Here is a 23,961-nt window from a genome sequence, read left to right as displayed (position 1 = left end):
CCGCGCTCCGCGGTTCCCACGGCAACCCGGCGGTGTGAGGCGCGGCGGACCCCGGGCACGCGCTGGCAGCCTCATTGGGAGCCCGAGCGCCTGGCAGAGGGAGGTCTGCAGAGAGCTGGTTCCAGGCCCTAGGAGCCCAGCACCCCAGCGGGGCTCCAGACGGCAGATCCCTTAGTCCCGTCTTAAGCCCCACCGTCTTAAAAATAATCAGAAGTAATTATAAACCACCTGAGGTTGGACTGCACCACGAGGCGCGCTCAAACCTTGCCAGTGAGACTGTAAATTAGTGCAGCCTTTCTAAAGAGGAATATAGAATGAATGCTGAACCTAAAGATTGTTCATGACTCTGTGTGTGTGTGTGTGTGTGTGTGTGTAAAATGTACGGAGAAGATGGAGTGTGTGCGTGTGCTCACTGGCTTTAAGAAAAAAAAGGACTGAAAGGAAATAATCTGAAATATTAAAAGTAATTTATCTCTGGATGGTGGAATTGTGGGTGATTCAAAAAAATTTTGGGGGGGGGTGTATATTTGTGTTTCCTAGCTTTCTCTTAAGATGTATTATTTAGGGGCTGGGTTTGTGGCTCAGTGGTAGAGCGCTTGCCTTGCATGTGTGAGGCACGTGTTCTATTCTCAGCATTACATATAAATAAAATAAAGGCCCCATTGACAACTAAAAAATTTTTTTTTAAATAAAAAGATGTATTACTTAAACAAATAAAACCATATAAGTGTAATATAGAGAAAGGCACAAACTGAATGAATTGACATCTAGGTCAAAAAACTGAAAGGGCTAAGGATGTAACTCAGTTAGTTGGTAGAGTGCTTCCCCCAACACCACAAAAACAAAACAAACAACAACAACAACAACAACAAAAAAAAAAACCTGACCCTTACTCGCATCCCGGGGAGCTCTTCCTTCCTATTCCCTTTATGTCTCTCAGCATAGGACAATTTTGCTAATTTTTATACTTCATATTAAAGCAATTACACAAGAGGAACTTTAAATAAAATCTGGTTCTCAAACTTAGAAAGTCAAGGGTCATATGTTTTCTCTCATATGTGGAAGCTACAGAGGAAAAAAGCAAAATAAATGGAAGGAGGGGATCTCATGAGAATCAAAGGGAGATCAGTAGACCCCAGAGAGGAAGGAGGAGAGGAAAAGGGGAAATACTGGGGAATTATATAGGCCATATTATATTGTTATATTGTGTGCATATACAAATATGTAACAATGAATCCCAACATTATGTACCACTAGTATGGAGCAATTATAAACAGTACTGCTTTTGGTAAAAAGATGCCTCTTGGTGAGCATATGGATGCACTTGTGTTGAGTGGAAATTGCTGGAGGGAAGATGCTGTAAGACCCAGCTTTAGTAGGGATTGCCAACAGTTTTCCACAAGGATCGTACCAATTCCTACTCTTTCCAGCAATGTATGAACTCCCTCTTACTTCATATATTTTACCAACACTTGATATTTCCCCATCCTTTTCTTTCAGCCTTTCTGATGGGTGTGTGGCAAACTATTAATTTAAAAAACCAAAAGGAAAATCACACATATTCATACAAATGTCAAGAGGAAAGTATAGGAAGAAATTTTTTTTTTTGGCTAGAATTTAAAAATAATTCAACAAAATTTTATTGCATTTCCACTACATTTGGGGGGACTGTGCTAGGCTAACTAGAGATATGGTCCCTTCCCATCAAGAAGCCCAGTCCAGTGAGAGAGTGCTAGACATGGGAACAAATCAGTACAACACATTGTTGTAAGTGCTCTAATAAAAGAACATTGATGAAGAAGCAGTTAATTGTGGTTGAGGACATCAGGGAAAAGCTGGCTAACTTCTGCTTCATTCAAGATGGTGTGCAGGCTCCAGCATCTCCATAAAGGCTTCCAGGACCTTTCTAAAGCTGGCTTAGGTGCCCTCCACTGTGTTTCCCAAAGCATTTTCCTCTTGTTACTTTAGTCCCAGTGCTGGTAATTCTGTCCTGTAAATTTTCTGTTTATGTGTCTCTCTTGCTAGTCCACAAGCTCCTTGAGGTCAGGGAGGGACTTTAGAGTTGGAACTGAGTGGTGACTGGCTGAATAAAGAGAAGAAAAGGCCTCTCGAGTACTCCTAGGGCTTTCCAGTCCTAGTTCAAGGACTTAAGTCAGCCCAGGTATAAAGTTTACTCTGTAGAGGGGAGAATTAATGTATTAAAGCACAGAGTTACAACCAAGAATCCATTTTCATCTATTATATGAACCAAGATTTTTATAAAGGGTACAGTAAAACTGGAGGCCTCATGTTCTGCTAATTGAATTATTATCTAGACAATCACAGTGAGATAGGCAATTGACAATATGTACAAACAACCTTAAAAATGTTCCTGCCTGACTGAACAGACACTTCACAGAAGAAGAAATACAATCGATCAACAAACATATGAAAAATTGTTCATCATCTCTAGCAATTAGAGAAATGCAATTCAAAACTACTCTAAGATTTCATCTCACTCAAGTCAGAATGGAAATTATCAAGCAATAATAACTGTTGGTGAGGATGTAGGGGATGCATTGCTGGCGGGACTGCAAATTGGTGCAACCACTATGGGAAACAGTATGGAGATACCTCAGAAAACTTGGAATGAGTCCACCATTTGACCTAACTCTCCCACTTCTCGGTTTATACCCAAAGAACTTAAAATCAGAATATTACAGTGACACAGCCACATCAATGTTTATAGAGCTCAGTTCATAATAGCTGAACTATGAAACCAACATAGATGTCCCTCAAAAGATGAATAGATAAAAAAGAATGTGGTACATAAACACAATGGAATATTACTCAGCCTTAAAGAAGAATAAAATGGCATTTGTATGTAAATGTATAGAATTAGAGAATATCATGCTAAGTGAAATAAGCCAATCCCCAAAACCAAAAGCTAAATGTTTTCTCTGATAAGTGGGTGCTGATCTGTAGTGGGGGCAGGGGGGGGATAGGGAAGAACTGAGGAACTTTGGTTTGTGTAGAGGGGAGTGAAAAGAGGGGTGGGGCTGTGAGGATTTCTGGGGTTGTAGCTCAGTGATAGAGTACTTGCCTGGCATGTGCTAGGACAGTAGAATGAGACAGATATTATTAGCTTATATACATTTATGGTTATACTACTGGAGTGACTCTTCACCAAAATGTACAGCCAGAAAATGAGAAGTAGTGCTGCGTATGTGTACAATATGTCAAAAATGCATTCTACTGTAAAATTAATTAATTAACAACTAAAAAATTAATAAAATACACACACATAAAGAAATGAATGTAGTCCTCCTGGGGGCTTTAAGATTATGTGCTGTTCATAACTTTAATTAAGAAAAAATTTTAAACATATCCTTATCCTGTGAAATTAAGCAGTTTTGTATGTTTAAGTTGTAATTTGTAAATGCCTTGAAACAAGCTATTTCCTTGTATCTTCCACAACACATAGAAAATTACTTATAATATATGATTAATATATTTATTAATATATGACTGATAAATATCTTATTAATCCACTATAAAAAGTGTTTCTGCCTATAATATCATAATAGAAATTTTAAGGCTCTGCTTACAGAAAATAATCAGAGAAACAAAGTTTTATACAAGATGTTACTTCCAACATTATTGGTATTAGATTTTTTTTAAAAGGAGGAAGGATTAGGGATTATGATACCCATAGTAAGCCGTTGGGCTGTTGTGGAAAAAATGCCCTTGGAAGCAGAGAGTCCAAACCCCCTGAATTCTCAGCTTATACCTAAGAGTTGTGTGATTGATTTCTAACTTTTGTTTTGTAAAGTGGGAATAATGATATCATATAGCTGTGGTTAATGTGAAAATTATATATTAAATAAAACTCTCTGTACATGATAGCTATCATTTCAACATCTATAAAGAAGAAACAGTTAACCTACAGTTAAGCCCAATACTGCTAGCATTTAATTTTCTGAATTCAACTGTACCTACTGGGTAATATTTTATTACTTTCCTAGTAAATACAATTAATCATTGAAAAAGTCAATTTTCCAGCCAAATTTATCAAAGCCTGCGTGAAATATTTTAGATTTTTTTTTTAGTTGTCAGTGAACCTTTATTTTATTTATTTATATGTGGTGCTGAGAATCAAACCCAGTACCTCACACATGCTAGGCAAGTGCTCTACCACTGAGCTACAACTCCAGCCCCTGAGTGAAATATTTTAAAGATGTTTTTTTCCTCTAGCATTGAAAAAAAGTGTGGAACACCTTGTTCAGATTATAATTATTTCACCAAAACCCAGGCAGAAGACATTGAAAAAGTTATGGATATTTTTCCTGTAAATTATATTATTCAAATTTCCTATAATGAACATGCATTTCAGAATCAGAAAAATTTTATTAAAAATAAATTGAAAGGCAGAGGCAATCATGGTGCAAAACTAAATGAGAGGAGAGAATTTGAGAGGAGCAATGTGGCTTGAAAACAGCCCTACTGTTTGACACAAATAAAGTTTGTCTGATGTGGGGTGAAACTTCCTCTTGGTTTCTTTTCACAAATTTAGATTCTGGCTGATAACAGAACCACAAATGGTCCAAAGGACTCAAAAAACTTTCCAAATATTATTTTGTTAGTTGATGCTCACAATTTTTATAGGCAATCACATTTGTGAAATTCTGAAACTCACAAGAGGGGATCCACTTTCAGGGAGTCAGGGACTAGTACAACTTGGGTTTCTCATAAGCTAGATCCACTACTCATGTAGGGATCTAAAGAGAGCCTCTAGTCTTAAAATCATGGGAATCCTTCCTGGCGAGATTAATAAATAGCCCTATTGAATTAAACTGTTTCGTTCTTGTACCATTGCTGATGTTCAGAGGAACAGTTGCTTATATAATAATTGTTTAATGTATTTCATTGGAGTTTAATTATATTTATGGTTTACTTATTTATTTTCACAAAAAATGGGGCTAATGTGATGATTTGTTTCTGTTTGATATATCAGGACAAAGTTGTTTGGTATCTTTATGTGACAAGAAAATGATATGGGGAATGATTTAAATTACTGCTTATAATAAAGATACAAATTCTTTGCATTTGAAACTAATACAGAGTTTAGAAATGATATCTTAAATGAATATGTCATTCAGTTTATTGCTTTAAAGTGAGTCTGAAGACATTTATAACAATCTAGATAAATTTAAAAGAAATTATATATTTGGGTATAATATCTTTATATATGATATATGATTCTACATCAGCACCCACATTAAAAAAAAGCTATTCTAAATAACTTGAAATGGAATCTTATAATCCCCAAATTATTAATGAATAATCAAAGCTTTTTGAATTCTTCATATAATATATTCTATTCACAGCACTTTTAAAAGGTTTATAAGAAAGAGCCAGACTATGAATTATAGAGAAAGTAAAATCTCATGAAAGGAATTTTTTATACTATATTAAGTGATATTTCAAGGCTGACTTTAATACTTTGCCTTCAAAGTCATCCCCATTGAGTATTTTTATTAGACAATTCTTTCCCTTCTAAAATGCTGTTTATATTCTAGTTTTCTGGTTCTGTGGCATTTCTTTGTGTCGGCCTACCACACTGCTCATCTGCTGTATCAAGCAGCTGCTCTGTGTGTCAAACTATGTGGGAGATGAGAATGTCACACCGAGGGAAGAAGATCAGAAAAGCAAAACCCTGCTTAAGGAAGCCTCAGATCTGTCAAGTGAATAGCGATTCTGATTAGAAGCAATGGCCATTTTACTGAATAAGTTCCATTTTTAGCTATAATAGTCCTACTGTACTAAACACATTTATATACTACAGGTAGAAAGTACAAATTATGTTTCCCTTTCTGGAAGAAAATTGTTTTTTACTTGTTATTGACTATAATAAAATATTACACCACTTATTGATATATTATTCCCTGTTCTTTGTGGGGCTTTTTGGTTTGTTTTTGTGATGGTGGAAATTAAACCCAGAACCTCATGCATGCTAACTCTCTACCACTGAGCAATATCCCCAGTCCTCCTGTTCCTTATGGACTGTTTTAAATTGTAGTTGTGTGCTTTAAATAAATGGTATAATTTGTCTTCAACAGTGTATTTTACATTGCTTAGTCATGTTTAATTTTGATCTTCAATTAAATCAAGACTGTAAAAGTACAAATGTAATAAATTGATATTAAAACAAAAAGTGTATATGCAGGTAAAGAGTTCAAATAAATTTGAATTGTTCATTATATGTGTATAGATGAATAACCCAACTCTCCATATTTTCTTGAAGATGTTCGCTTTGCAAAATAGAAAATCATTGCAATTATTCCTATATCCCATTTCCTTTCCCACTGTATTTTGAGTTAATACAGAATTGTTCTTTTTCTTTCTTTCTTTTGTCTTCAACACATTCTGTGAAGATTAACGGAAGTTCAAGGAGATTGGAGACAAGTGTAATAGGATATCAATAGGGATATTCCCTGGGCCCTGGCCAAAGTCTAAAGCTGTGCACAGAAGGTGATAAGCACAGGTATTCTAATTTGAGGGACCACCTATAGTTAGGCCACCCTACAAGAAATGTCAATACAAGGAAACTACCCTATGATAAACATTCCCCAAGCCACCTCATTCCTACTCCTTGGAGTATAAGGAAGAAGAGGGCAGCAGGAGATCGGCTTTTTGTGAAATATAACCTTCATGAGATTGTTCTATTCTCTCCCTTCTCCCCGTTCTCACTGTATAGGAGGAGATGGAGATGCTTCTGAAAGGAAAGCAAAGAACCCAGAGATGGGCAAGTGAGAAATGAAAGATGGAGACCTGGCAGAGATACACATGAGAGATTATTTGTCAGAGCTGTCAGATAAAGGCCATCTCTCCATAGATGGAGAGAGCCAACACAGGCTTGGAGTTTGGGACTTTTTGATTAGAGCCAGGCAGGTCCTAATGCCTCCAGTTCAGGGTGGGGTCGGTATGAGGGAGTGGTGAGCCTTTCTCAGAAATGTCATTGGGCAGGAAAGTGGAAATTTTTCTTAAAATGGCAGCTGTCACTTAAGATGGCCATCCAAATGTTAAGCAAGGACCTTCCAACTTCTTCCCCTCAAAGTCTAGAGGGGCATCCTGAAAGACACTTGCTCATAAAGTTAGAGATGCCTAACCCTCCCCACTTTAGTAGGCTAGGGACTGGTGGTCATCTCATCTCCTACCTCTCCTGAATGAGTGCTTGATGCTACTAGGACAAAGAGAGATGTGACCAAGAGATGGCCTGACTGAGGGAAGATGACTACTTTTCCACTCCAAGAGAGGCTGCTAACTGGATCTCTCCTGGAAGAGGGCAAGTAGAGGTCAAGTTCGTGCAAGATGTGCTTCAAGAAACTGGCAGTGAGAAGGCCCTTTTCAACGAAGGAATGCTTGGATTCTCTCCAGTATAGGAGAACAACAAGTTTCACAGAGCTAACTAGGAAAGCAGAAATCCTAAAGAGAGGGGATCAAACCTTTCTAGTGAAGCCACATTAGATATCTACTTCCCCATTTCTTCTGCTCTGATATCAGAAGAGAAGCACCAAATAAAAGGATAGGAAAGGTAGTAAAGGGAGGAGCACCTGCCCCCTCACTCACAGGCATAGACACCACAAGCCACTGGCAGCAAATTTCTACCTTTGAGTAAGTCTGGAGGTAATGAAAGGGGGGAAAAATGGTTTTAGATTCAGCTTGATGTTTAAGTTGAAAGGGAACAAAATTGAGCCTTTTATGCTAGAATGAGATGATCTCAATAACTTGAAGGGGCTGATAAATAAATGGAATCAAGCCAGGATACGATTAAAAGAGCTGACACCTAGAAACAAGTTAGCTAGCATAATTAATGGGGAAGGATTATTAGAAATATTAAGCCATTTCACATCTATACCATGATGAATTGGGAATCCTGAAGAAAGTAGTTACATTCAGAGTTCTGCTTTTTAGAGAAATAGAATGATTGATTCTGAATAATTCAGACCAGTGAGAGCAGTAACAATTCAAGCAAGAATGGTTCTATATTTTAAAGAAAGTTTTTTAAATTAAATTTAATTGAAGTGTAACACGTACACAGAAAAATGCACAAATCATAAGCACAGAGTCTCCTGATTTTGACCGAGTGAACCCACCTGTGTAACCAGCACCCAGATCAGGAAATGGACCGCCCCTCTATCAATATCCCAGAAGCACCCCTTTATGTCTCTTGGTAATTATCCTCCTTTCATCCTGAATCATCACTATGTTGATTTCTGTGTTTATAGATTAATTTTGCATGATATTATTTTTTTATAAAGGAAGTTCTACATTATGCACCTTTTGTGTTTGCTTCTTTGACTCAACTTTACAATTCTGAGATTCATCCAAGTCATGGGTGACAGTAGCTCATTCAATTTAATTGCTGCTTAATATTCTGCTCTTTGAATTTATCATGAATCTTTTCCATACAAATTATGATGAAATGTGTAGGGTTTTTTTTTTTTTCATTTTGGGCTATTACAAGTGATGAGACTTGCTAATATTTTATTTAGGATTTTCACATTTACATTCATGAGAGAGACTGGGCTGTAATTTTCCTTACTTGTGATGTTATTGCCAACTTTTGGTATCAGGGTTGTACTGACCTAATAAAATTGTTGAGAATGTCCTTTCTTTTTTTGTTCACTGAAAGAATTTGTGTAAGATTGGTGTTCTGTTATAAAGTATTTGAAAGATTGCACCAGGGAAGCCATCTGGGCCTGGAATTTTCTTTGTGAAAAGGCTATGGATTAAATTTTTCAAATCTATCTATCTATCTATCTATCAATTGTGGTGCTGGGGATTGAACCAAGGGCCTTGTGAATAGAAGGCAAGCACTCTAACAACTGAACTATATCCCCAGCCCCTCAATTTTTGTTTGTGAGTATAAAATTATTCAGATTTTCTATTCCCCTTTTACCCTCACTCTAGTAAGTTGTATATGTCTAGGAATTAGACATTTCATTGACATGTAGTATTATAATTTCTGTTTATTATTATATTCTTAATGCTGGTAGAATTTATATTGATGTGCCTCCTTTCTTTTTTTTTTCAGATGGGTTCTTTTTAGTTATACATGACAGTAGAGTCCATTTTGATGTATTATACATGCATTAAATATCTTATTCCAATTAGGACCCCAGTCCTGTGGATGTACACGACGGTGCGATTCACTGTGGTGTAGTCACAGGTGTACAAAGGAAAGTTATACTACTATATCTTTGTTTTTTTCTTGATCAATATTGATGGGAATTTATCAATTGTATTAGTCTTTTCAAAGAAAAAGTATTTGGCTCATTGTATTGTCTACTGTTTTTTGTTTAAATAATTTATATTCTAATCTTCATTATTTCCTTATTTCTACTCTGTGTGGGTTTAATTTTGTTGTCGTTTTTTTCCCATATGGATCACTGATTTTCAGACTTAAAAATATATGCATTAAGGGTTATGAAATTTCTTTTGTCTTTTACTGTACTCCATACATTTTAATATGTAATATTTTCATTATATTTTGTTAAAAATGGGTTCTAATTTCTATTGAGATTTCTTCTTTGACCCATGAATTACTTAGCAGTGCATTATTTTTCATTTCAAACATTGGGGAGTTTCTAATTATCTTTTTGTAATTGATTTCTAGCTTAAGTCCATTGTGGTTAGGGAACATACTCTATATTATTCCAGTCCCTTGCTATTTTTTGAAATTTGCTTTATGGCTGAGCATATGATCAATTTTGACAAATGTTCAGGTATACTTGAAAAGAACATGTTTTCTGTAGTTGTTTGGTATCCTATCTATGTAAGTTATTTAGGCCATGTTTGTTAATTATGTTAAAATCTTCTTTTCTTCTGCTATTAGTCACAGAGATATGTTGAAATCTTCCATTCTGATTGTGAATTTGTCCATATCTTCTTTTAGTTGTCAGAATGTTTTCTGATAATTTTAAACCATGTTATTAAGAGGTTAGAAATTTGAAATTGTTATACCTTCCTGATTAATTGATTCTTTTTATCATTTTTAAATGTGCTGCTTTTTTATGTGGTACTAGATATGTTATAAAATATACTCTGTTCTTTAGCTCTCTTTTTGTGAATGCAAACTTCCAAACTCTCTGTAATCTTAACATGTGTTTTGTAAGCAGCACAAAGTATCTTTTTCAATTATTTTGACAATTTTGTCTTTTAGCTCATTTATATTTTTAATAATTATTTAAATATTTGGGTTTAAACCTATCATCTTACTACCAAATTCCTATTTGTCCCACTTTTATTCTGTTTTTTTGTTCTCTTTTCTTGCTTTCTTTTGGATTTATTTTTAATTATTTTTATCCTTTCTATAAACTTGTTAATTATATATTATTTTCTTATTTTTTTGTAGTTACTCCAGAGATAAAATGTATCCTTAAATCTAAATGCAAATTAATATTTTTCCACTTTCATTATGGTGTAAGGAATTCAGGCTGTTCTTTCCTCTGTTCTGTCTTTTGTGTTAATATTGTCATATATTTTAATTCTACATATAAGCAAAACACCACAATGTTATTATTAGTTTAGGCAGTTAATATGCATTTACATCTATCCAGATTTCTTTTCTATCCAGATTTTTACTCTTTATATTGCTCCTTATTCCTATGTTTCTCTCTCAAATTATATTCATCTTTGTTTCAGTATCAGTTTATTAGCAACAGACCCTCTCAGTTTCTTATTTTTGTATTTTAGTCTGGAATGTCTTTACTTTCATTTTTGAAGGATATTTTGCTGGGTGTAAAATTTTAGGTTGGCAGTTTTCTTAAAAAAAAAAAAATTCTATTATCTCTGTTTCCATTATTTCTGATGAAAAGTCAGCTGTCAGTCTTGTTTCTTTGAAGGTATTGTGTCTTCTTCTGACTACTTTTAATTTTTACTTTGTCTTCAGTTTTCAGTGTTTGATAAGTCTAGATGTGAGTTTTACTTTTTTTTCATGTAAATCTCTTGAGGTACATAGCACTTCTTATGTTTTGATATATTTGGGATTTTGGGGAAAATCTTGGCCATTATCTATTCAAACATTGCTTCTTCCTCCATTTTCTTTTTTTCTCTCTTTTTATTTCTGGAACTCCAGTTATATCTAAAGTGAAACATTTTTTACTGTATTACATATGACTTTTAAGGTTTAAAAATTTTCTTTCTTTTATCTTCCTTATGCTTTGGTCTAGGAGCATGTTTAGAAGTACAATTTGTGCTTATTAGGCAGAGTGTGTTTACTATGAGCAATCACATTATTCTAGTCTCACTTTCTACTTTGTCAGAATTAGCAGCTTGCTAGTAGTCACATCAGTCACAGGGCCTATGATACTCAGTGTTTCTTTTAGATAAATATGGCCTACCCTACCTTTGCTCAGGGAAGCAGAGTTTGCATGATAGTAGCCAATCAGATTAGCTTTCTTTATGATTTAGAGTAGCGCAGTGTAGGAGGAACTGGTCAGCAAGTACAAAAGGAGAGCAAAGCAAATCCTGAAGGAGAAGCAGGTACCATGTAGGCAATGAGAGAGAGAGAGAGAGAGAGAGAGAGAGAGAGAGAGAAGCCTTTTCTTCAGGAAGGCCTTGGTTCTTGGAAACTTTTTGTTTCTAGGTTTAGGATGTTTAACTCCATTTCTTTTCTTTTTTTAAAAAAAAACATTTATTTAGTTGTAGATGTACATAATTATTTTATTTATTTTGTGGTATTGAGGATCAACCCAGTGCCTCATACATGCTTGGCAAGTGCTCTACCACTGAGCTACAACCCCAGCCCTATTTAACCCTGTTTCTTAAGATGAGAAATGAAACCTCATTTCTTAAGGTGACTCAAATGTATCTTTCTGTCTTGCAATTTGGAGAAACTGATCGATTAGGAAATGTGTATCTGATCTTCAGCAACGTATTTCATTAAGACATTTAATACCTTATGAACATGATTGAGAAATTTTCACTCAGTGTGAATTAGAAATGTATTAAGTAAAGATGCTCAAGAGATACTAATTAATGAATTACTTCAGCTGAAGAGAAAGGTTTTGTTGTTGTTATTCTTGTTTTTAATAAAAAATAAAAGTTTCCCTTTTTACCTCTTTTATTCAACAGTTTTATCACTTTTGTTGAAAGCATACTTATCAAATTCACTGAGAAAAAGCATTTTGTTTCAACAGAATTTTACAAGCTGTAATGACTAAGTCCAGTACATAACATTTTTAAAAATTTTTGATTACAAAAATAATATATTCTTATTGTCAAATATTTAAAAATTAAGACAATTAATTTCTTTTTAGGAGTCTATTTATTATGAAATGTAGAATTATGATTCTAATGTATCACTATTTATAGATAATTAAGTATTATTTTATAATACTGTTTTAATATCCTATAATTTATTTGACTAAATCTCTTGGGATTATGCTGTAATACCATTTTCTAAATTGTTGTTCCTTAAAAGTCTCAAATATTTCTTCAAATAATTAGACATTATTCTTTCAATTTTATGATCATACAAAATTATTTTATTTAATTTATGAAGTAATATGCTGTACATAGGAAATGAAATGCAACATGCTTGTGGAAAAAATGTTACACTTCTTTCTGGTTAACTCCTAGCAATGCATAGAATATTGGCCCATTTGCTTGTTGCTTGACCACTGAATGAAAAAATTTTACTGCTGGGTAAAAGACTTGACATTCTTGCCAATTTTATAGGCACAAATTAGAATCCTGCTTTTTTTTTTTTTTTTTAGCAGTACAGGGGACAGGATATCTTAGGGACATGCACATGCTAGGCAAGTGCTCTACCACTGAGCTACATCCCCAGCCCTTTATCTTGCTTTAAAAAATATATATATATTAGTAGAGCTGAACATTTTTTTCATATGTATATTGGCCATTTGGATTTTGTGGTATGGAAAATTTATGTTCATGTCTTTGGTTCATTTTTCAACTAGGGTGTGTATTTAAATTTTTTTAGTTTTATGTATTAAGCACTTTAACCATTTTCTGAAATATGCAAATAAATATTTCCTTCAAGTTTGTCTTTTGCTTATGGAATATATATATTTCCTTTTCTTTTTTGGGGTGCTGGGGATTGAACGCATGGCCTTCTGCATACTAGGAAAGTGTTCTATCACTGAGTTGCATCCCCAGCCCTGAAGATTTTCATTTTTAAGAAGTTAAATCTATCAATTTCTTTATTGTTTTTGCTTTTCATATCATACTCAAAGATATCTTCAAATTATGTAACTATTTATTTATATCTTCCATCATAGCTAATGAATACTTAATATAAACAGACTAATGATCAGCTTGTAAATTTAGAATACCAATTAGATAACCTCTGGATGTGGGAGCTTGGATGTTGCCAGGATCAGTGTGCTTTGGATGCCAAAAAACTGTTGAGATCTTAGGCTTTGTTAATGAAGGTTAAGGGGACAGAACTAGGGAGGCTACAGTCCTACACTCCTGCCAAAGGGATCAAGCTTCACAGTATGTTTGCTTTAGTTATGCTTGAGATTGTTTATTTTATTTGGCTAATATTTGAACAATCATTGGAAAGAGAGAGAATCTGTAGTAAAAATATTCCCTCATCCTCAAAATAAGGCAGACACATTTCCATAGTGAAATGAGGTACATAAAAAGTACAGCTTGTAGACAAGACAAATTCTCAAAAAGACTATAGTTTTACCAGTTTGTTTTTATTCATACTTCTAAGGAAGCTTGAGGTTGACTGTTATGAATGTCATAGATGTTAAACCCTTCATAGAAAACCTCTATGTTTCTCATAACCACACTTACACGTCCAATAGTCCTAATGCAAGTTTGGCTAAAATTTGCTTGACATGAGGTAAGGCTTGCAGATACAAAATTTAACATCAAATCATTCCTTTTAAAAATGAAGAAAACAAGCATAAAAGACTGTATCTCATTTTTATTCAATACTGAACCAGGCAAGAAAAGAAATAAAAGGTATCAAAATTGGATGTGAAAAAATAGAACTGACATTATTCAGAGTCAGAATTTCATATGATTTTAACTTCTTAGTCCTCACCTGGACAATTTCTTTAGCTGTGTGTATCATATTTTAAGAAAGTTGTGTGGAAATAAATTGAAAGCATTTGGTAGAGGAACAATCATAGTGGTGATGAGGGGACTTTGGAAACATCATATGAGGAAAGGATTTGGGAATATTTCAACTGAAGAAAAGAAGATTCACAGAAGGGGAAAAATGTATTTGTCTGAAACTATTTGAAGGAAGAATTATTATAGAGATGATTATCTCTATCCACATCACTCCCAAGGGCCAAGAAATAATCAGGGTCAACAAAAGGAGGCAAGAGGAAGAGAGAGAAAGAAACTCTGGAAGAACTTTGAAGAGTCAGAGTGACTCAAAATTGTGATAGAGATTCTTTAAGAGGCAAAAAGTTCATTGTCACTAGAAGTTCAATTAAGGACTGAGAGTGACTGTGACAGGAACTCTGTAGGATTTCTAAGGCCATAAGAATAAAAGAGCTCATATTTCTTGAGCACCCTCTATATGAATGCACTGAGCCATGTCCTGTCTTGTTCAATCATGGCAACCCAGTGAATGAGGTTCTATTTTATCTTCATTTAGCAAATCAAGAGAGAAACTCAGAGGCTTGTCTGGTATCATGTAGGAGGTATAAATATGGAAACCCTGATTATATTGTTTCCAGAACTCCAATTCTTAACCAATGCACTCAGTTGTCTAGAAAGAGTGTCTGGCTTCCATAACCTCAAAGTTCTTTCAAACCTTGAGGTTGTGTAATTTTTATTGTGTGGGGAGAAAAGTCCTGCCTAAAGGGATTTATGTTAACAATAAATTTTGTTGACAATAATGTTAGGTGGCTCTTATTTCAGTATCTAATCTTTAAATTATGAATAAAATAAAAGTTTTTGAAAATCTACCATCATTTCTAAATTAGAAAACTGTTGGATATTCACACATCTACCAAGGTACAAATAAATTGATAGACAATGGCTGAGATCCCAGAGAGATGCTCTTGGGGCTCTAGCAATAAGACTAAGCCTATAAATACCAGATGTAGTATGATTTACAAAACCAAATATCAGCATATTGAAGCATCATGGTTTGGGGTTTTTTCTTCTAAGCAGAGCCAACAGTTGATCTTGGGCTACTTTTATATCATCTCTTAATGAAATTGCTTTTTTTAAAAAGCATTTTTGAATGTTATATCACTGAGTTATAAATTGTATCACCGCAGTCACAAAATGTGTTTAAAATTTGCAGCAAAATCTGTGTGTGTTTCCTTCAAATATAAAAACTAGATTAAATATACATAGAAGTAATGTGTGTGCAAGAGATAAGTACAGAGATTGGCCATATGCCATTGTTATTAGGAAGAAAGACACGCACACTAAGAGTTTTAACAAATTACAAATGCCAGGAAGAAAATAATATGGCTGTGTTTGAAAAGATCATGCTATTTATTTGACAGGCTCTGCCAGGGCAAAGTTACAGCTGTGGCCCCGCTTTGCAGATCATTTAAACAGGCTTTTCTTTATGTCACTGACACTTTGGTCACATCCACAGAGCTTTGCCATCACTAAATAATAATTATTATATGTGAGAAGATAGTCTACAAGCAGCTCCAGTGTCAACACCACCACAAATGAATCAACAGAAACATACATTAGTTCAGATGTTTTACGCCTGGTGCCTTCAATTTATTAATACCATCACACTTGTCAGAAGACAAATAGAAGAAAAAAGTACAGGTTATAATTATAAAAATTATAATTTTTATAATATATTATTATAAACAGTGCTGTGTGCACATAAATTTATGTGTTTGTATGGATTATGTATGTTTGCATTTATATTTTAAAATACAAGACTGTCCTTTTAATGTGATTTTTTATGATCCTCTTTTTAATTCTTATTCTTTATATTTGAGTTTTCTTATATTAGCTTTCCTTATAGACTATTATCTTTGTATTTAATACTCAGGGAAACGTGGTGTGGTAAAAAGAGTTAGAGTCTGGGTTTTAAGAATCCTTATTTCCTACCTGTGCCATTTGAATCCCCTGAGACTCAGTTTCTTCATCTGCAATATTGCCTACTTGAGAGTTGCCATTGCACATATGGAAGGAAATCATGAACAAAGATGTTCTGTAAACTATGAAGCATCACACCAAAGTCAAGTCCAAAGGTCCATTTCTCTTAGTTTGGTCTTCAATGGAGACTCAGAAGATCTATGAACTATCTTTCAAGTCAAATATCCAGATCCATGGGTTTCACATCCATGGATTCAACAAATCATGGACTGAAATTAATTCATTAAAAAATTGCATCTGGACTGAACATAGGCAAACTTTTTTTTCTTGTCATTGTTCTCTAAACAGCACAGTGCCACTGTTTCCATAGCATTTACATTGTATTAGGTATTATAAGTAATCTTAAGAGATTTAAAGCATACAGGAGGATGTCATGTAGGTTAGATACAACCTCTATATATAATTTGTAAAAAGGACTTGAGATCCTTGGATTTTCATATCTATGCAGGGGAGAGATGTCCAGAAACCAACCCCTGTGGGTACTGAGGGACAACTTAGCTAACAATGGAAATCAGCACAGAAGTGAATCATGGTGGGACTCAAGGAAAACATTTCATTGAGCACTTCTATTTTTTCCTTATTTTAGCTTACATGGTGAATTATGAGGTCTACTGATCATGCTTATTCTAGTAAAAACTCACTGTGGTTGTTATAGTTCTAGTGATACAAGAAACACTAAAGGCAAATTGTGGGCAGTGCAGGGAAAGAAAGGGGAGGAGATCAGACCCCTTCTGCTCCACCATAATGGGTCATGGATGACACCTGTATAACAAGACAAATTAGAAGAGAGAATTTTACCAATTTTATTTGATTACTGTTCTGTGTGACACATGAGCTTTCAGATTGAAGACCCACAGTGCAGAGAAATGTCTCTACTTTTAAGTTTAGATTCGATGAAGCATGAACACCTGGGTAGAAGTGAGATTGGACAAAAAGCTTATGATCTTGTGCTAATGGAGTGCAGAAACCCAGCAAGGTCGGTCTGTTCGGATTCTTCTTCTTCTCCATGAAATATTCCTTCAGAAAGGTGAAGGGAAGTGTAGAATAATATTTTGAGGCTTCATGGCTGGCTCTGGGGAAAAAAGTTCTAGTCTCTGTGACTTGCCTTGGGGAAAAGAAATGCTAGTTTCCATGGTTTGCCTTGAGAAGGACAAAGGGGAGCAGGAGACAAGAGGAGAGAAGGTCAGAGAGAGGCTTTGCTTTTTTGAGCTTTGCTTCTGAGATATTCATTGTGGGGTTTTGTTTTCTGAGTCCCAACAACAGGTAAGAGAAGAAGAGGACAACATATGCAGGTGTGATTGGAATTTAATATTTAATTATCATTTAATTAAATAATTAACTTTAAGTAGCTAACATTTATATGTACCCTTCATGCCCATCTTATGTAAGTCTTTGGAAATTTAAGGGAGTCAGAAATGGCCTGGCAATTGTTTGGTGGCTTCCTTTCTAAGCGACTATTTGACACTTTGGCCCTCTGGGAGCAGGGAGGACAGCAAACTCCAGGTTGAATTTCTGAAACATTTTACTGCTGGAGGCCTCCAAGAATGTCCCACAAGGCACTGGGGGAGGGGACCCTGTAGAAAAATGATCCCTTAACTCTTTTCAAGATGTGGCTTGAATTTCCAATTGTTTTGTTTATTACGAGTTAGTTGAGTTTCCCTTTCTTTCTTTCATACTTAAATAAAAGGAAGGCTGATCCTTTAAAAGCTTTTAGGAGGGACAGTCTGTCATGGAGGTGGAATAAGGAATCAGATTTAAATGGTACAGTGCTGATTGTGCTCTCATAGGTGTCTGTCAGAATTTTTCAAACCTGAAAGCTCCGAGGTAAGAGATGTCATCCCCCAAGTGGCAGACAGTGATCCTTACAAAATGCCAGGGAGACAGACTGGGCAATGCATAGAGCTGGAGGGGGCTCAGGAGGAGGCTGGGGAGCTAGCGTTCCTTGTTTCTTTCCTGGTCCAGAGGTGAACTGTTAAGCTGTGCTTCTCTTTCATGATGACCAAAATGCTTCTTTAACTCGGCTAGAAGCCTGTGATTTTCAGAGAAAAGAAATGCTTCAAATTCTAACTATGCAGAGCTTTATGAGCAAAGCATTAGTGCTATTTGGTTTGTATGCCTTTGCATATATTTTACAGGTTGGGCTTACAATAATTCCTCCCATTTGTATGAGGTTTTGCCATCTGAAAAGCACCTTATGCTCTTAATCCTCACAATAAACACTGATAGGAAGGTACAGATGGCCCCTCATGCACGATGGCTTCACTTGACACCCTGCCTTTATGACCTTTAGATTTATAAATATGACCCTCCTGGGATTGACTAAGTCTCACCTGGTGACTGCCTGATTCGAATCAGGGGTGACAAGAAAAAGGAAGCTGCTCTCAGGGTGATGCTAGGAGTAAAGTGGGAAAACTTTTGATTCTGTGGATACAGGTGTAGATGGAGACAATCCATGCACATTTGAAATAGGCAACACTCTTACAAAGGTGCTGTTCATTCATACTGAAGAAGAGATGCTCCCAGACATCAAAGGAAGAAGTTTTTATTGGGAGTAATCACTTTTGGAAGACGGTTGGGAAAGCATTAACTGTTCAGGGAAGAAGCCACAAAAACCAAGAGCAGCAGCAGTTTGTCCCACAAAGTCTGCTAAAGATGAGGACTACTGTGTGGTAAAAGTATTTAATGCTAATGAAAGCACAAGGTGAGATGGGAAGAGGACGAGGAGGAGCTGGAGAAGGAGAAAAGGAAGAGAAAATTGCAACATGAACAACTTTCAACATTCAAAGACGTTTCTACCCACCAAATCAGCAATGATAGTTTTTCAACAGATGGCCCTAATTTTGATCACAGTTTGAAAGTCCTTGCAGCATTGAAGCAGTCCCTTGCTTCAGGGAAATTTATCAGAAAAACAAAGTGTCTTTAATTAGAACTTCTTTGGATTGGTATTTTTAAAAGCCTTAGCCATTTGATAGGAAGAACCCTCTAAAAGGTCCATTTACCCCATTGAATTTTTCTTTATGAATTTAGGAAATTATTGTAAAAGCATGTGTTTGTTTTTTCATGATTGAACTTGGTATTTAGCAGTATAAAATGGATATCCAGGAACACTATCTTCTTTTTTAATCTTACAGGCAAAAAAGATTTAACTAACAGAAGCTCAACTTGTGACCAACATCAGGAATAAATTAGATCATCAATACCAGTCATGTAAGTCCCAGTCTATAACTGAGGAACAGATCACAAAGCATTGATCTCTCTCTTAAGCATCTTCCCTTAAAAAGGCAGATGAGCTCACATAACACCAGCCTGCTAGACTGAAATATAATGATGTTCCCTTTCTCTCTCATCTGAGAAATAAATACGGGTTTTACACAGACCATCAAACAAATGCCCAGGTAACAACTGAAGGACATCTAATTTTAATATCATAGAAGCATCAAGGACAACTATGGAAGGACATTGTATTTGTTATCAAGTTTTATCAATTCTTAAGTATAATTAAGGTTTATCATATAAAGGCAGTCTAGTGCAAGAGAAGTAGCCACTTAAATCTTCTTGAAAAAAAGGTAACAATTTTGTTGTTGTTGTTGTTTCAAAGGAAGAGAATTCCCATTTTCAGATTGCTTTTAACCTACCTGGAGTCCAACATTTCTTGCCTTCTCCAAAAAACTGATTACCTTCATTATTTCTCACTCTTTCCTACTTTCAACCTCTTTCTTTGTTTAGCTTCGGCTTATGAGCCTACAAAGTCAGAAGGGGCTCAAGTATCTCTTATCTTCACATATACAATCCACATCCACCCAGCTTTCTCCTCAGCTTTCTCTACCTCTTAAAGCCAAATTTCCTAAAAGAGTTCCCCCATATTCCCTCTTCCCAGTAAGTACCCAACTCACTATAATCTAGCATCAGCAATGCTAGTCACAAATGACCTCTATTTGCTATATCTGGTGCCTACTTCATTATACTTTTCTGACTTCTCAGGAACATCTGACACTAATGACCATTTAGTGTTCTCCCTCCCCACCCTCCCCCTCCCCTTTGGCTGGCTGAAAAACAATTTCTTTTCAAGAAGAAAAAACTAGGCAGAAATACTCAGAGGCCATACTGGGAAGGCTCAACAATACTGAAGTCATTCTGCTTCCCACACACACAAAGGAAACATTGGTCATCTTTAGATACTTATCCAGAACTTTTCCTGTGGAAGTCACCCACCCCCATCTGAGTTCCTTCATCTTCCAACAAATTTCCTGCTGAACCAGCTGCCACTCACTCCGGTTCTCTTCCTTCATCTCTACAAAGTTCGCCCAGATTTTTCAGGGAAATCTTGCCCTTTACTCTGATAAGACAGAATACATTGCCATGAATTTATTTATTTATTTATTTTATTTTTTTGAACAAGGGATTTAACCCAGGAGTGCTTTACCACTGAGCCACATTTCTGGCCCCCCTCTTTTTATTTATTTTATTTATTTTTAATTTTGACAGGGCCTCGCTGACTTAGGGCCTCACTAAATTGCTGAGGCTGGCCTTGAACTTGTGATCCTCCTGCCTCAACTTCCCAAATTGCTGGGAGTAGAATCCTGTGGCACCACACCTGCCTGCCATCAGCCTTCTTTTGTTTTTTAGTTGCATGTGGACACAATACCTTTATTTTATTTATTTAATGTGGTGCTGAGGCTCGAACCCAGTGCCTCATGCATGCTAGGTGAGTGCTCTACCTCTGAGCCACAACCCCAGCCCCTGTCATCAGTTTTTAAATATGCTTTCTAAAATACCTATGAAACCAATCCAGACAACTCCTTTGAAGTTTACAGCTGGACTGAGATCAACAGGGCCATAGGTGACCTTGGAAGAGGTCATTAGAAATCTTCAAGGTTTTAGAGGCTTGAGGAAGCAACCTAGGGAGAAGGGGAAGCCAGCTGATAGCAGGAGGGGATTTGAATGGGGGACCCTGTGGCCAAACTTGGGGCTGGAGTTGGAGCAATGGATGCCTGGGGAGGCTGTCAGGATGAGGTTTGGGTGACTTACTCCAATCACATCCTCCCATATGCTTTAAATAATCTCTAGATAACTCTTGAAACCCAATACAATGCAAATGCTATGTAAACAGTTGTTAAATTGTTCTGTCTAGAGAATAACGTCAAGAAAAAAAAAATACATGTTCAGTATGTTTTTAAAAAATGTTTTCCATCCACAGTTGGTTGAATCTGTGGATGTAGCACCTGTGGACTCAGTGACAGTATTCATTTATTGTCTAATCAGTGCAGATGAAGATTTTCCATCAGTCCAGGCACTATCTCTTTGTGTTATTGAAGGAAGATTTCTTGCTTATTTCAGATCTGCAGCAGGGAAAAAAGTAGCAATGCTGTTTTTAAAGTACCAAGGTACTCCAAACTTGCTTCTGTTTAAGCAATATAGATCCTCTTACCGCTGCAGTTTCCTAAGACCATTTCCCGGTACCATTACTTACTCTGTTGAATCCTCAAACATGCCTCCAATGAATGCTCTCTCAGAGGCTGTTTTGGGCTTCATTGATGATAACCACAAATGGGATTCTTACTCAGAATATGCAGGAACATGTAAAGTGTCATTTGTTTTCTGGTCACATAAATTTATTGATAAGAATTTCATCGCAAAAACAGAAAAACATCTGATTTTGTCTTTTCTTACTCATTAGATCGTAACAACTGCATTCCTGGAATGGCTGTCTCACAATGCCACTGCACCCCTGCCTTCTAAACAGTGCTGCTAAAAGAGAGGAGAAGTGGGGACCCTAAGGAATGTCAGACCATTCCTATTTGTGCAACAAAGTCAGTCCCTTGGCCCAAGAGACTTAAGATCAACCTGGGAGAGTATGACATTATGATTGGCCTCTAAATCTCTCAGGGGGTTGTTATGACATGGGGCCTAGAGACTGTGGAAGGGGCAGGATAACTACCCTGGGTGCCAATGATAGGAGAAGTGTGCATAGAGCACAGCCTGTCCCCTGGTCCCGCCTCTGGTGAGAGTCTGCATATAGCTGCAGCCCAAGTTAACTGTGGACCATAAACAGCCCAGAGCCCCAACTTTGTCCTTAGTCCAACATGAGTAAGAATCATGCTACATAAGTGAATCTCTACCTTTCCTGTAGTCTCTGATTCTTCAAAAGAAATGTCTCACTGGCCAGTGGGAGTGATCTGCTTACCAGGCTACCTTCCTGCAACAAAGCCCTGGCCCCAGGACCCTCCTCATAGGCATAAGTCTCAGAGCTCCTCTGGGCATCTTGGGTGGAGTGTAAAGAATCAAAGAGTGCCTCAAAGGAGAAATGTGCCCTGGGAAAATGGGAAGCTGGGACTGTTTGAGTTCTGGTCTAGGGCTTCAGTATCTTGCCTAGATAGCACTCCTAGCTGTGGTGGTCCCAGTCGTTGAAGAGGACTTACAAACCTTGGAGAAAAGCACTTCCTATGACGGAGACCCTTACACGATCAGATCTGGGCTCAAGAGCAGCATTGCACTATAGTCCTCAGCCCATCTCAAGCATCAGAGTGGAAAGGAGAAAATTCCAACGAAGGCACTCTAAAGCGTGGGGCCCAAGGTGGAGGCCCAAATCATCCAGCCTAAGTGTAGTGCAGCAAGTATCTGCTACCCAGTTTAAGAAAATAAATATATTTTTAAAAGTTCACTCTAAGTCCCTTCTTGATCCTTCCTGTTATGCTTTATATCTGCAATGTTCCTCCAAAAGCTTATGTGTCAGGAAATGCAGCAATGCTCAGAGTGGAAAAGACTGAATCATGAGGGCTCTTGCCTCATTAGTGGATTAATTTATTTGACTGATTAATGATTTGGAAGGACTTACTAGGAGGGGTAAAAATGATGGCGGGGCATGACTGGAGGAAGTAGGACACTGGTGTCATGGCCTTGGGGACCATGTCTGTCCCTGGCCCCTTTCTGTCTGTCTCTGTCTACCTCCTGACTGCCATGAATTGAGCAGCTTTCCTCTGCCACACCCTTGCTCCATGGTGTTTCTGGTTTGGAGCCAGCTGACCACGGACTGAACCTCTGAAACCATGAACTAAAATAAATCTTTCCTCCTCTAAGTTGTTTTTGTCGGTATTTTGGTCACAGAGACAAAAAACTAACCCTTCCCTCTACATTTGTAGACAAACGGATCCCAAAAGTACTCTTTTTTCCCCCCCTTTGGCCACATACATATATTGTGCTTTTAAAAAGGACATTGGTTTTACATGTTTTTAACTTCATATAAATAGAATAAAATTGTATATAGTTTTATTTCCTCATTGAATCCATGGATCAAATAGGACACAATCAAAATCTGTATAATGTTGCCTTCCAACCCAGGAAAATGATTTACTTCTCAAGTTTTCTTTAAAGTCTTTTAATTAAATTTGACATTCTTTTCTGTTAAGGTTTTCTACTTATTTTATAAATTTATTCATAGGTACTGATTAAATATATTCCTAGGTTGATATTGTGGTATATTGTTAATTTTACATTTTCAAACAATATTCATTTTTGCTAGTGGATAAAAATGCAATTGATTTTTATACATTGAATTTGTAAAGACCAATTTGGCTAAAATTTCTCATTAAGTTTCATAATTCATATGTTTCAGAAAATCTGCATGTAGATGGTCATATGTTACCTGTGAATAATGAGGTTTTGTTTCAGAAAACAACCTATGCCCAGTATTTGAGAACCAGTCACAAAGTGCCATGAGATCATAAGAGGCAGAGAGACCCAGGATTGCAGAGTGCAATTTATTGGGAATTTATGGACAGAAGCATGTCTTGGGCAGTAGCAAGACATGTAAATCCCCACACCTCAAGGGTTTCACATGCTAAGCTGAAC

At 36.3% G+C, this 23,961-nt stretch overlaps 1 protein-coding gene and 1 long non-coding RNA gene across 3 annotated transcripts in view; one reads left to right on the top strand and one right to left on the bottom strand.

Moving 5' to 3' along the window:
• Positions 1-332, bottom strand: part of Tmem17 (transmembrane protein 17) — a 5,850-nt gene extending 5,518 nt beyond the window's left edge. Inside the window, exon 1 of the mRNA XM_015479624.2 lies at positions 1-332. This exon is cut by the window's left edge and continues 150 nt beyond it. The gene's annotated coding sequence lies outside the window, so the exon portion shown is untranslated.
• The window catches only part of LOC107137251, a 46,257-nt gene extending 23,483 nt beyond the window's left edge, over positions 1-22,774 (top strand). For both annotated transcript variants that reach the window (XR_007348054.1, XR_007348053.1), the window contains exons 4-5: positions 19,245-19,320; positions 21,791-22,774. This is a non-coding gene — a long non-coding RNA (uncharacterized LOC107137251). The remainder of the gene's footprint in view (positions 1-19,244; positions 19,321-21,790) is intronic.
• Positions 22,775-23,961: the final 1,187 nt, after the last annotated feature.

This window comes from Marmota marmota, unplaced genomic scaffold (genome assembly GCF_001458135.2).
Source record: "Marmota marmota marmota unplaced genomic scaffold, marMar, whole genome shotgun sequence".
NCBI classification, from domain to species: Eukaryota; Metazoa; Chordata; class Mammalia; order Rodentia; family Sciuridae; genus Marmota; species Marmota marmota.
This window is presented reverse-complemented; position numbering and strand designations above follow the sequence as displayed.